Source organism: Pseudorasbora parva, chromosome 4 (assembly GCF_024679245.1).
Source record: "Pseudorasbora parva isolate DD20220531a chromosome 4, ASM2467924v1, whole genome shotgun sequence".
Taxonomy (NCBI): Eukaryota; Metazoa; Chordata; class Actinopteri; order Cypriniformes; family Gobionidae; genus Pseudorasbora; species Pseudorasbora parva.
Window position 1 is genome coordinate 2,379,841 of NC_090175.1, and position 15,516 is coordinate 2,395,356.

The window sequence follows — 15,516 nt, forward strand, 5'->3', positions numbered from 1 at the left end:
GCTTTAGGGTCACGCACACACAGAAGTGGACAAAAGTGAACGTTTAAAGACCCTACAAGTTTGATTAAACCATCAAAATATTAAATATTTTAAATATGACTGAAGAGCCCCATACGCAACAAACTGAGATGCCCTGACGCCTTTCTATCAGAACCAGCATTAAAGGGTTAGTTCACCCAAAATTGAAATGTCTGTCTTTAACTCCTCTCCCTAATGTCGTTCCACACCCGTAAGACCTCCGCTCATCTTCACACACAGTTTAAGATATTTTATATTTAGTCCGAGAGCGTATGCAAGTGTATGCACACTATACTGTCCATGTCCAGAAAGGGAATAAAAACATCATCACAGTAGTCCATATGAGACATCAGTGGGTTAATTAGAGTCTCTTGAAGCATCCAAAATACATTTGGGTCCAAAAATAACAAAAACTACGACTTTATTCAGCATTGGCTTCTCTTCCGCGTTTGTGTTCAATCCTCAAATAAGTCAGTGATTCGGATCTTGTGTCAAACTGCTGAAATCACGTGATACTGGCGATCTGAATCACTGATCGATTCACTGATTTTCAAAAGTAATCCAGAATCCGGATCACAGATTGGATCAAATCTTGGAAATGGGTTTTTCAAAAGCAAAAGAGGGATTCCGGACTAAGATCAGATCATGTAATCCGATTTTACATTTGATCTGGATCAAACCGGCCCTTTGTGTTTTTCAAAACGTTGAACTCCATTTGGGATCTATTTGATCCAAATAAAAATTATTATCCTGATCCCATCAGAAGGATGGATTCAGTTGGGTTATTTCTACTGCTGGGAAACAATTAAAATGTTTTTTAAAAATGCGATTAATTGCAGTATGCGCAAAATTCAATAATGAATACAAAAGTGCAATAACATGTGGTTTGCAAACACTTTAAATAAATAAGGTGCTTTGTACAGCAGTTAAACGTTAGTAACAGTTACAATATTTCTTGTAAATATCAACTTAAACATTAATTTAATCAAATGAAATTAAACTGGTGGTATACATATTGATTGTGTAGTAATATTCTCATCAGTGTTCTGTCAGCTTTAACATCGGCCAACTTAAATCTGCATGTTTGTGATATTCACCCCAGGGCGTTATTTAATTTTATAAAGGATATTTTTTTAAATCTTATTAAATGTATGCATCATCTTTCATGATCAGTTCTTACATTTGATTAATACATTCAGTTATAATAGTAAAGACACTATAGGCTGTTAAAAAACAAATTAAATAATTTAAACTGCAAAAAATACAGCTGCAATAAATAATGTTATAAGATTGATGTTCTCAATAAAACATGCAATCATACTTATAAACATAATCGCCAATAGGGGGCAGCGAGTGATCGTCTTCATGAGTGAGTCATTGAGTCGTTTATTCAAATGATTCATTCAAAACACTGAATCATTCAGTAACAAAAAAACTGAATGTTGCTTTCCGTTGGAGCTATTGTCGTCGGTGAAATCATGGGTGAAATGGAACAAAAAAAGGTTGTTTGGATCTAAAATGTAAGTAACTTAATATTAATTAGGCTACTGTTATTGAACTAGGCTACACCATTCATGCGACACAATTCACGATTGCAAAGTCGACTTGTGTTATTAACAATATCATAAATCATAAATATCAACAACTACAGAAAGCTAAGTTTTACCCCAGTATGTTTCTTCTGTGAGTTTATATCGCTGCTCAATTGTTTAGATTTCTCCACGAATGTCTCTCAGAGACGGGGAGCGCGAGCCTCAATGCGACTAACAGAGATACAGAGATACACTCATCAATTGCTGTTTACATTGAATATAATAAAAACAAAATAAAAATTCTGAATCGTTCTTGCGTTTCTGGTTATTTTTATATTTTATTTGTCCCAGATAAAGAATGTCAAGCCCTTGGCTTAGGCTACAGACAGCGCTGTATTCTCCTGACCAATGGTTTGTCTGTGTGTGTATTCAGAGGCAGTGAGCAACGGCCTTTCAATATAATAATAAATAACTACGTTAATGCACGATAAAATAATTGTCGGCGGTAATTAATAAATGTGTTAACGCGATAATAACGCTTTAACTTGCCCAGCCCTAATTTTTTCGAACCCTACTAAACAGGAGTTGGTCATCCTGAAATTTGGTATTTGGATCACAGTGTTCCAATCGTATGCTCTTTTAAAAACTGCATGAAAGTAAGATGGATCAGGTGATCTTGGATCGAAAAACATGGGATTTCTAAATCCAGATCAATTTGATTCAGATTACATTTTTTGAAAAACTGGGGCCAGTAGCTCGTCTGTTTGATCGGACCCCTCGGGCCAGCCTTCGCTCCCCACGTGCATCAATGAGCCTTGGCCGCCCATGACCCTGTGGCCGGTTCTCCACTGGTCCTTCCTTGGAGCACTTTTGATAGATACTGACCACTGCAGACCGGGAACAGCCCACAAGAGCTGCAGTTTTGGAGATGCTCTGACCCAGTCGTCTAGCCGTCACAATCTGGCCAAACTCGCTCAAATCCTTACGCTTGCCCATTTCTCCTGCTTCACACACATCAACTCTGAGGACAAAATGTTCACTTGCTGCCTAATCTATCCCAGTTATTAAAACTTCATCTTCACTTGTTTCATTAGTGAATAAATCACGTGTTTTGGAACAAATGTCTTAAATGATTAATTCATGACAGACACTTTTTTAACAGTCACTTGTCTCCACCTACTGGTGTAATGATGTCGTTTCTTTCTAAAGGTGATTTATTCTCTTTTGATCTCTACTGTAGACATCAGTGTTTATATCTGAACTACACACTTGTATCCCAGTTCTTCTGTGATAAACAGAATGATTGTAAGACAATGCTGTGTGCTTGAGAAGACTGTTTATGAAGCAGTTTTACACTCTCTCCGGATCAGCGGCAGATCTGAACGTTCACTGTCATCGGACTTGACAAAGGTTTTACAGACAAAGAGCCGAATCGTTGATGTTTAGCCAATCTACTAAAGAGGCTTGTAGGTAAAAATCTGATTTTATATTAAAATATAAATCCTTAAGTAGCAATTTGTTTCCTTTAATAGGCTATGCAAACAATAAATGTGTTTTACCGGATTCAGAGCATCCTAAGGTTTGATCAGTACTGAAGCCTAACGGTTGGCTATTTTACCCGCTCTTCTTATTGTGGTATTGTAATTTTAGGGAAGAAAAAATTAATCCAGACATAGCCTGTGCCTGTGAAATGTGGGACACTGCTTATGTCTTCCAGGACACCGGACAAAGCTGGTGGTCACCCTACATGAAGCAGATAAAAGCACTAAAACATGACGTTTGTGTCTGAATGGTGAACAATCACATATGAGCAACTAGGGCTGGGTAAAAAAAAAAAAGATTTCTAGATTTTAATCCATTCTTAGATCTCAAGAGTCAATATTTCGGTCTGTTTTTAGTTGATGAATGAACAGATAACGCTATATCCATTCACCTGTTTTTATGTGCATTTTGGGATATTGCATACAAATTTCCGCATAAATTCTGAAAATGTGCGCACAGTTGAGGGAAAATTGTTTTATTCTATAAGAAGACTAAGATGGAAACGTTTTCCAAATTAATCCCTCATGTGACTTTGCCTCAGTAGAGGCTGTGATTGGATAACTGGACCAGTGGACCAATGGCATCACAGCATCTCAGATGTTAGTTTGGTGGCTCTAAAACACATGAGTCAAAGTCTGTGATCAGAATGATTGGGCTTAATTCCTCCAGAACCGTCTCACACGATTGAGTTCCCAAACACCAGCATCCCGACGCAAGAGAAACATGGCAGCGTTTATTGTGTTTCATCTGACGCTCTGAGACGACACTCGTTTATGATGGAGAGAAATGAGCCCGATTGAGCAACTTACAGTTGATTACTGATATTTTGATTCAATATTCTAGAAAGGGACGATATTGGCCCTGTATACAGCTGGTATTAAGATGCGTTTTGGTCAAACGGATCAAAGTAGACAATGGTAAATACAGGTGTAAACCAGGTCTAAAACACTGAGTTAGTCGAAAACTCATCCGACCAGATTGCTTTCATAGTGTAGACCAGGGCTTTTCAAATCTTGTCCTGGAGGGCCAATGCGCTGCTGAGTTCAGCTCCAACCCTAATCAATGTCTTCAGGATCATTAGACAATCACAGGCGGGTGAGTTTGATCAGGGTTGGAGCTTAACTCCGCAGCGTATTGGCCCTCCAGGGTACGATTTGAAGAGCCCTGGTGTAGACGCTCATGTGGTCAATGGCACACAAACAGCCTCTAAAAGATCGCCTGCTCTCTGCCTGCTGACCGAATGTGTAAACAGTATGGGAAGAGTGCTAGCCAAACGGGATTTAAACTTTATTGGCTGAAGACCCAAGTTTGGTTTGCAGATTAAAAACTTCCCAAGCCCAATGTTCTCTCTCCATCCCTGAATTCACAGCGTTCGGCTTTCAGAGCAGAAACTAAAGATGATGATCTCTGTATGCTTTAAAATGGCCATATAGTTCCCCGACTATAGACCCTTCCCTCAAAGAAATCAGGACAGAAGTGGCTGAAAGTGGACGGATTTAAACACCAGGTGTAAACGGCAATGTGTCCACTCGTCAACTATTGATCAACCAAAACTCATCTTAATAGGGCCTTTCTTCTCTTGAACACATGGTATAGAAATGCTTCTCTATTAACAAATCTTTTAAGTGTTATTCCAACTTTGTGCACGTTACGTTTGCAACTTTAGATGGAAACAGATACTGTAGCGAGTGTTTAATCTCAACACACGGCCAATACTATCATCAGAGATGCACGCGATTACAGAGGCAAGCTTTCTTTCAGAATGCAGATGTGAAAATTTACTGTCAATTTTATAATCTATAAAACCAGCCAGTATAATCACAAAAAAAGCATCCAAACTGCAACATTTAAGAGTTCAATGTGTAACCCATATGAAATTTCTCAGGAAATCCAGCATCAACTCTGGCACAACCTGCATATTTTTCAACACTCAATCGAATTTAACATTTTGTGCCAACCTTGTGCCACTCTCAATGCTTTCTAAAGTCCCTTTCAAATGCGTTAGGGAAGACCGAGGCCATTGGATGTTGCATCTTCCAAGGCCAAATAATGATTAAAGCTGAGCTAAAACTCAGCAGAACTGAAATCTGAGACAGTGTGTCTATGATTATTACGACTGTATGTTCTGGAAAACTACCTTTTTAGGATCAACAATCCAAGATCCCTTCAGACAGACTTGCGCACACACACACATCGATCGGTCGGCGGCCGTCTCTCTACATACAGTCGCCATGGCAACGCTGCAATAAGGGCTGCGGCGGCTCACACCGATTCGCTCATTTGTGTTTCTCTCTCTGGATGGCTTTTTTCCCTGCTATGATCTATGTCTCATTTCTTTTTCACAGTAACCAGTGCTGTGAAACCCCTGCGGGCTCCGTCTCTATTGATGGTGCTACAAAAATACTCCCTGATCCCAGGAGACGGGATCAGACGATTTATCACGAGCATTTCCCCAGACACAGCAACTCGTGTGAGGACGAGCTAAAATCCAGCCTCAGGCTTCATCACGGCCTACAAGAAGAGCACCGTCCATCTGCCATTACACGCCAATCATGTATGCAAATACAACAAAAGTTATAAATGCTTCTCAAGAACACTTGATAGGGATAGATCGTATGTCGTCATACTTTAAACTACACTTGATTGTTGAGATCTCTGCACTGGTTTCATGTCTCTCGTCTCGCTCCACACTCTTTCTTCTCACATAATAAAATCATTTAGACTCAAATCAATATTACATGTCCATTTATTTATCCAGTAAGTGGCCGTATAAAAAGAGGCTCCGCTTCACATCAGGCTCCTGATCGATGATCATCTGAATCTGTTCATCTACTCAATGAAATCACTTACAAAAACTGTTTTTCTTTTACAAACTAAAACAAGACTAGACATACACCTATACAAAAACTTTTAAATATATATACAGCATATAATCCAACCGCAGTGCATTAAATGCATCTGACAATGATTTATCATTATTTTTACATTAGTGTCCACAGGTATAAATAATGTATAAACCTTTAATTAATCAATGTATACAAAAGATAATGTGGTTAAAAATTGATCTGTTAACATACGAAATGCTTTCTCATTTTTACATTATCATCAACTAAAAATAAAGAGTTCTCTATTAAAAAACCTTTAAAATGATGTATGATTTGTCTGAATGACTGAGCGACACCTGTTTGATCTCGAAAGAGTCAGCAAAGTTAATATTGAGAAAAATCGAGTTAAAGTTTCCTGAAGGTTTCAAAACAAAATCAATAGAAACCATTGCTTAAAATCCCTGGTAATAACATTTGGGACACACCAAGTCAAAACCAAATATCAATTGGGAAAATATATATATATTAAGCAATTGTTTGATTAACATAAATGAGACAGACGGCCTATATATTAAGACCTCCTGTACTGCACAGATCTAATATAAAGTTTCACATCGGATATTTTTCCTCAACAGTTTACCAGACGTTTAGTTAAGACGTAGCAGATTATGTTTGCATGAATACTCTGTGCATGTAAACCTCACTCCCCTGGCCTCAAGAGGTTGCCTCTGGATCAAATCCCGCTTGGAGTGGCTCAAGTAGGACCGGTAACATTTGGTGCCGTGACCCGGATGGGAGTGAGGTTTAGGGGTGAGTGTAACATAGGCCAGTAAGAGCTGTGCATGTAAACCACTCTCCCCTGTCCTCAAAAAAGTAGCAGCAGGCTCGAATCCTGCTTGAAGCAGCTCGAGTAGGACCAGTTACATTTGGTGCCATGACCCGGATGGGAGTGAGGTTTAGGGGTAAGTGTAACATAGGCCAATAAGAGCTGTGTGTGTAAACCTCACTCCCCTGGCCTTAAGAGGTCGTCTCCGGCTTGAATGCCACTTGGAGCAGGTTTAGTAGGACCGGTAACATATGGTGCCATGAGACGGATGGGAGTGAGGTTTAGGGGTGAGTGTAATATAGGCCAGTAAGAGCTCACTCCCCTGGCCTCAAGGGGTTGATATCTACACTGTGTGTGTGTGGTCACACACACACACACACACACACACACACACACACACACACACACACACACACACAGTCACACACAGTCTTACATCACCATTACTTTAGACTGCGATTGCAACAGGTCTGGGGGAAAAAGGTCCAGGAACAAATTGGGAATTCATGCACTTGTCTGTTAATTTGATATTTTGTTTCCATTTCCTTTCCTTTTTTTCCCTTTCTCTTGTGTGTGTTATATAAGATTCACAGATTGCCACTGAGGTTCACATTGAATGATTTTAAACAAATGAAGGCGGACACACATTTAGATCCCACAGCCTTATGGAAATCAGAAACATGATACTGACAAAATGAAGTTGGCTACATATAAACCACACATACACACTCAACAGCCCCGTACAATTGATCAGTCCAGACACAAGTGTCACACTTCAGACACCATCAACACCCTCAAACACAGAGTTCGTCTCTGTCAGCGAATGAAGTGAAGAGCCCGTAATGCGCACCGACAGCTGAAGAGCTAGCCAATCACGAGCCGGTGTGTCGGAGGCATCTCTGTTGTTTCTGCTCCACTGGCCTCAACCCAACCGCGCTGTATATAAATATAACTAGACTTCTGACACAAAAACAAAACTGCTGTAGGGTTTACTTTGAAACCATCTTCACTCAGACTTTTCTAGTAAATATCACAAATAATTACGGCAAGTAAGAAACATAATATTTGAGGTAGAACGACTGAAATAGTATTTAATGAACCATTTTTTTTACAGTGGTGTGTCTGATCCCCAATAAAGTCGAAGCACACTCTCTTCAACACGCATGATTTGAGGAATTATTCATGCTCGGAGCTCACACGCTGCACTTACACACTCAACTTTAATACTTTAATACAACATTAGTACTAGTGCTTGACTAAGTAATCTAGAAGTCTATGTTCAGGGCTCTTTTCTACACTAATATCTCAGAATTACATCGCATAAAACATGCAAATATAGCAAATTTCCATCCCATTTGTTCAAGAGAACCAAATCCTTGGAAATTTCCAGTTATCCCATCACATGATCTGCTGAGGCCAGGAATAATAAATCCAACATAGTATTTGCTACATAGTAATATCTAATACATTAATTTGAATACATATATTTAATTAATACATTTAATTTACATTTATTTGCACATTGTGTTTCCGTTTTGTGTTTTTTATGCATCAATTTATAAATTTTGCATATAAATACATGGATGGAAACACCTGACACTATGTAACTGTGAATATTTCAATGACATTAAGACTTTAAATACTTTTAATTGCAGACAACTCCATCTGTCTGTCCAACAGTGCCCATGAGTCACTTGTTCTCCTGCATCTTTCTCTCTTTCACACACACACACACACACACACACACACACACACACACACACACACACACACACACACACACACACACACACACAAACACACACAAACACACACACACACACACACACACACGTTCCCTAATGTCTCAGTAACTTACGTAAATAACACCTTCTACTTTAGTGCCAGCAAAACACTAGAGAATGGCACACCCTCTATCTCTCAAACACACACACACACACACACACACACACACACACACACACACACACACACACACACACACACACACACACACACACACGCGCAAATACAAAAGAGAAAAACACATTATCAATTATTAAAAACAATTAATTATTATTGAAATTAGTGGTCACTGAAATCCAGTGGCGACCATAATGTTTTATAAATTACACTAAATGATATGACCGCCAATGAGATTGCCATTTAATGTATCATTAACCAGACTATCATATTCTGACTAACATATTATACATGCATTTTCACTGTCAGAAATAAATGTTAATTAATTATTGCGAGTCATATATACAAATAACAATCTGTGTTCAGGGTCTATCCCCAAGCAGAATATATTTTAGTACGTTTAATTAAATTAAGGTTTAATCAATAATAAATTATTGTGCATGAATAACACATATACGATGTTATTCTATGACTGTTAAAGATGAATTTGCCTTCAGATGTAATTAAATGTCAAACTCTAATTAAAGTCCGGCTGTGTTGCACTTCATGGATAAAAGGCGCTGTGTATGAAGGCGTGTTGTGAGATAACCGTGGACGACATCCAAGGAAATACTGCCGTCCTCGTCTGTCAGTGTGTCTGAACGCACCAGTTCAGCGGTGTGATCAAAACCTGCATTTGTGGAGCGCCGAGAATCAAACACAACAGAGCGCTTCATCTGGAGAGATTCCCGAGCCATCGGAGAGCGTGTGTGTGTGTGTGTGTGTGTGTGTGTAATAATCAGGCTGGAGTAATTGCTATAATTCACCCTCATGCAGAGAAAACTGAATTTACCCTCTGTGTTAGAGACATAAACAAACACACCACTCTCATCAGCACTGCACACACACACACACACACACACACACACACACACACACACACACACACACACACACACACACACACAACTGGACTGGGGAAACAGAACACACCAGTCTGTCTAAAAGTCAGCGTGAAACGCCGCTCGCCACCAACTTTACTTCCGAAAGTGACGTGACATTTGATTAAGGATTCGATTGGTTAAAAATAAGAGGGACTGATAAAGTTCACTGAAAATCATGCCCACTATTGACAATATATTGCAGGCTATTCACGGTGGTCAAACACCAGCAATTCTTATTGAATATCTTGTTTCACTTGGAAATACGGCATGTTTCGGCAGTAAAAATGATCGCACTGTTTCATGTTGACAGCGGTATGTTTTCCCAAAACACACTTAACGTGAAATAAGATTTTTTTGATTCAGGAATTAATTTAAAAATATTTTGGAGTCTATTCACATTGGTCAAAAAAAAGCATCTTATTTAATATCCTGTTGCACTTGGAAATATGTCACTTTTGGCAGTAAAATAGGTTACAAACGCTGATTCCCATTGACTTTTAGATGGAACGCAGTGGTCTCTGTCTTCCCAAAACACACATGAAATCTTTGAAATATATATATATATATATATATATATATATATATATATATATATATATATATATATATATATATATATATATATATATATACATAAAAATGACCGAAATTATCTACCATTAATCACCACAACCATGTTTAAGGCTGGTTTTCAGCTTCATCACCAAAAATATAAAAAATAATAATAATAATTTCAAAGATATTAAAACATATATGGCTGGAGTCAGTGGAAGTCAACGTGAAATAGCGTTCTTAACCAACTTTACTTCCGAAATGTGACGTGTTTCCAAGTGAAACAGGATATTCAATGAGAAGTGCTTTTATATGATTCAGGAATCGATTGGTTGGTGAAAAACAAACGAGATTTATGGCGTCAAGGTAAAACATTTGGATGAAATATCACAAAAACAAACATTTTCTTAAATGCACAATCTTATCGAAAAATTTACATTTTTGTTGTTGTTTTTTTTACTAATGAATCTGAAAAACAGCATTACAATTGGAATGGTATAGATAGATAGATAGATAGATAGATAGATAGATAGACAGACAGACAGACAGACAGACAGACAGACAGACAGATAGATAGATAGATAGATAGATAGATAGATAGATAGATAGATAGATAGACAGACAGACAGAGACAGATAGATAGATAGATAGATAGATAGATAGATAGATAGATAGATAGATAGATAGATAGATAGATAGATAGATAGATAGATAGATAGATAGATAGATTGTTGATTTCCCAGCATTGGCTGTTGACTAATAAACATAAAAGCATGGACATATATAATTGTTTATGTGTGTTTTATGTCTGCCATCATAAATATGTATTGTATTGTGTATATTACATACTACCAGTCACCAATTCAGATACACTCATAATTGTAAATTTTGCTTAAACTCTTGAACAGCAGATTAGATCAGGTAAACATAAATCATCTCCAAGTATTAATATCTTACAAAACTACTAATTTAATTGGACCAATTGGACCATATAGTGAAGCAAACATATTAAGTTCTCAACAATCGTAAGAAAAATTAAGTAAATGTGTATTAAGATATAACAGATTACAATAGCAAAATAAACGGAAGGATCGGGTCTTGCATAAAGTCTATGGTAATGGTTTTATTTTTCATAAAGACCAGCTGACTCCTTTATCACTTACTAAATTAATAAATACTCAGACGATTCTGCCGAGAAAAAGTTACAACTTTGACTGTAGAATAAATCTGGTCAACATTACCAATTCATTATTCTAGCAAACACAGATTTCCATCAAACACTATTGATGACAAACATACCAATTCTCCTATCTCCACTCTTCATTATGTTTTTAATTGGGTTGGAATAAATGAGTTAGGAAGTTACATTAAAGACACTAGGCAGACAAAGAGATCCCAATATTTATTACAGATTGAGAGATTTAAGGTGCAAAACCAAAGAAAACTGCAAACATAATGACTGTTCTCAAACAGGTTTAGACTGACGAACGCGCCACAGGAAGGAAATCAGCTCACAAACGACTTCTGCATGCTACACTGGGACTGGGACAGAATGTATTTTTACCAACACCAACACCAAAACCACTGAGAAAGCAAAACAAGCAGGATCCATAAATAAAACCTATTTATTCAGCTCTATAAATATGACCACAAATGTTAGAGGATGAATGGATGACCACCAGCTCAGGGGTCAATAGACTGTGTCAATGTATTTACCTATTTATGACTGAACGTCCGCGTTCCACCTCTATCATACACACAGTTTCTTTATCACTCCACAGATAAACTGCTTTCACTCTTTATTTTGTCTTTAACAAATAAAAAAACAACCGAAATAACATACGAGAGCCACTTGCTTTGACTAGTAACCAGTGTTTTTGCATGAGTTTGTGTTTGTCTCTCCTCGCTCAACCATCCGTGAATCTTCTCAAGATCATTATGAGCTCCTTTATAAACACACTCTCTCTACACTAGATCTCTGCCAATTAAACACAGCAACACATGCATGTTTACTTACACAACCAAGGACAAATGATGGCTAAAGCCCACCTTCATCGTCTCGTTTTTTTAGCATTTGCATAATATTTTTGCCAACCAATGACGCCCCCTGATGTCCCAGTTTTGTCAGATTCAGCTCACTTCTGTAGACAAATTTATCCTCAAAATTTAGGCAAGTAACCCCGAACACACACACAGCTAAAGGGGCCATACAGTACCATAGACCTTATAGAAACCTATAAAACATTTTTTTTTTACATATTAAACAGAATTTACCTTATTTAGGAACAATTTCCCAGCTGAAGACAAACAAAGAAGGCGTCTTTTTCAGATTTAGCTCATGTATTGTAATCATATTTTGCACCTAAATCACACAAACATACACACACCTCTACTCTGTCTGTGCATCGCTCAGTGCGTGTGTGTGAGAGATGGAGGAGATGTTGGGTGGGGAGAGATGGAGGTCTGTCAGAATGCACCAGCAGTCACTGGCGCCAGCACATTTACACACCACTCACGCACCGCAGCGTTCAGCGCGCCTTTGGCCTGTAACTCAATTTACATCCAATGAAAAATGACCACAACGTGTGCGTGTGTATGTATGATATATAGCTCTTGGCATGCAGAATGTGTGCTTATGTGTGTGCGTATAGCACTCTACAAAATGGTGGGCTTTTTCAACCAATGTTTGGGTCAAATATGGATAAACCCAAACATTGGCTTTAAAACCCAATGTTTTTTTTGTCCCAAAATGGACAAACATCCAAGGAAAAACTGTCCAAATATGGACAAACCCAATCATTGGGTTAAAAATCCCATATTTTGTTGTACAAATATGGTCAACCCTAATCATTGGGTTAAAAATTCCACATTTTTGTTTTGTCCAAATATGGACAAACCCAATCATTGGGTTAAAAATTCCACATTTTGTTGTACAAATATGGACAAACCCAATCATTGGGTTAAAAATTCCACATTTTGTTGTACAAATATGGACAAACCCAATCATTGGGCTTAAAATTCCACATTTTGTTGTCCAAATATGGACAAAACCAATCAAAGATTTGTCCTTTTTTTGAATCCTTTTTTTTTTCTTCTTCCAAATATAGACAAACCCAACCACTGGGTTTAAAACCCAACCCAACTGTTGGGTTTGTCTATATTTGACCCAAACATGGGTTGAAACAACCCTGCATTTTTTAGAATGTATTCAATGACGTACATATCTCTATCTTTGGGATAGGTTTGTCCTCAGATGTAAACCTAAATATGAAATCGTGTACATTTGTAGGCAAAATATGTAATTTTGGAGACAATATATATATTCTGCAAATACCAAAATACAACAGAAAAAAAGAATCGTGATAAGTCCTCATAGATACATAAACAGGCGTAAATGAAGTGACGGGTGTAGATGTGGAATACAGACAGTGATGTGTGAATGGGATTTGACACAGTTTGGGATAACTGAACACACACTGACATTCGTTCGTTTATTCATTCATACATTCATTAATTAATTCTCACCTACCTTCTGGTGTTCCCGTATCCACCCTACATCCTCTCCTCTCCCTCTCCTCGCTCCTCTCCTCCCCGATTCACTCTCTTCTCCTCTTCTCCTCCCGTGTCGCCAGAATGCATCAAGATTAAAATTTAATCAGCTGCCATCTTCCAGACGATAAAAGGGCCGAAAAACATGATATTTAAAATCCACCTTACAGAGTGTCTTCAGTCTTAAACAAGCGGGAGGAATAATAAAGATGGGGGGGGGGGGTGATATAATCCAATATGAATACAGTCTCCTGACCCTGTCGATAAGACAAATTAACATACAGCATCAAAAGCATCCATGAGTAAAGGTTTTTGTTTATTACTCATTATGAGCACAACTGAAATTCGTCGATTCGACGTCGCTGCGATTAATCGCGTGGATTCCGCGGCATGTCGTCTTTACGCGATGAACTGTTGATCGTCAAGGGTATTGCAATGAGAGACTGAGCTGAGGGTGTTCCTCTTCTGGTGGATTTTCATCGAAAATTAAACACTCGAACAACAATGTTAACGATAAGGGAAAAAAAATAAAATAATGTAGGCTATAGTAAATTCCCCCTGGCACCGCTCCCCTTCCCAGACCAACCACACAGAGGGTGATCCTAGTCTGGTAGACAGGAGATTTTCATCGAAAACCAAAAATAATCATAGTACTAATAGGGGGAAATGAGTTCAGGCAAAAACAAATGCGTCAAATTCCCACCTCGCGCCGCTCCCCGAACAGCGATTTAAATCCCCGTAATAAAATGACACCGATAATCAAAAACATCCGCGACATTTAGCGCAGAAACCCATCGTGGACACCCGTGACTAAAACCACGGCCTGGCTGAATCTACCCCACATATACACGACGACTAAAAAACACCGTTTGGCTTATATGAACAAAAAAAGGCTGCGTTCACATCTACATTCAGCGTGTGTGGAAAAAAACCCAGGATACTCGGTGGTGTATGAAAGAGGAGAGCCTGCGATCGTGTCCAGATGTGATGTTCGTAGTAAAGAACAGCAGTGAAGATCCCAGATATCAACAGATCAATGGAAGATGCGGCTGTCATGGATTCTACTGCATACAATGGAGACACACGGCGACAGGAGCGGCGGAGAAAAAGGCACAGGCCTCGGCGTTTCGATACAATATTAACCGAACCCTAACGACTGACTCTAATGTGGAAGCGTGTCGGTTCCTGACGGGAGAGAAATGCTATTCCCGTTTGTGTAGGATGCGGCAGGCGTGACCAGGCGAACATAACGCAAACGCTTTGACAGCGAGAACACGAACGCCCTGCTTCATTCCCTCGCGCTCGCTCTCTCTAGTGCGCGCGCGCTTCTCTGTATCTCATATATATATATAGCCTACACACACAGAATCATGAAAGTGAGTGGACCTGAACATGAATTAATTCGGATATTACTGTTATTTTTGTCATTTTTTGACAGTCATAAACTCCCATCACATCTTAAATTATGTATTGGGTTGATCAATACATTGCGTTTGACGCCATTCATTGGGAAATTACTTCTGTGTCTAATTCTAATGGATCCTTTCTTGTGTAATATGTAATATTTTAATGCTTTTTGCATAGATGTTTGTTTGGTGCAAAATTGTTAACAAGCAGTTTAATAGGGGAATAATGGCTAAGTGTTGTGGAAACGATGCCACAAAAGTCAATGGAAAGTCAATTATTTGATAAACTTAATTATCATTTACACACAATAATGGTTAACGGTTCGGTTTCCCTTTGGTCTATCAGGGGTTTTTAAACTTTATGATCCCAAGGATCCCCAAATATGACAAATATATATATATATATATATATATATATATATATATATATATATATATATA

At 38.3% G+C, this 15,516-nt stretch overlaps 1 protein-coding gene across 1 annotated transcript in view; it reads right to left on the minus strand.

The window, feature by feature from the left end:
• The window catches only part of LOC137072646 (adhesion G protein-coupled receptor L1-like), a 55,603-nt gene extending 40,628 nt beyond the window's left edge, over positions 1-14,975 (minus strand). The window contains exon 1 of the mRNA XM_067440531.1: positions 13,650-14,975. The gene's annotated coding sequence lies outside the window, so the exon portion shown is untranslated. The remainder of the gene's footprint in view (positions 1-13,649) is intronic.
• Positions 14,976-15,516: the final 541 nt, after the last annotated feature.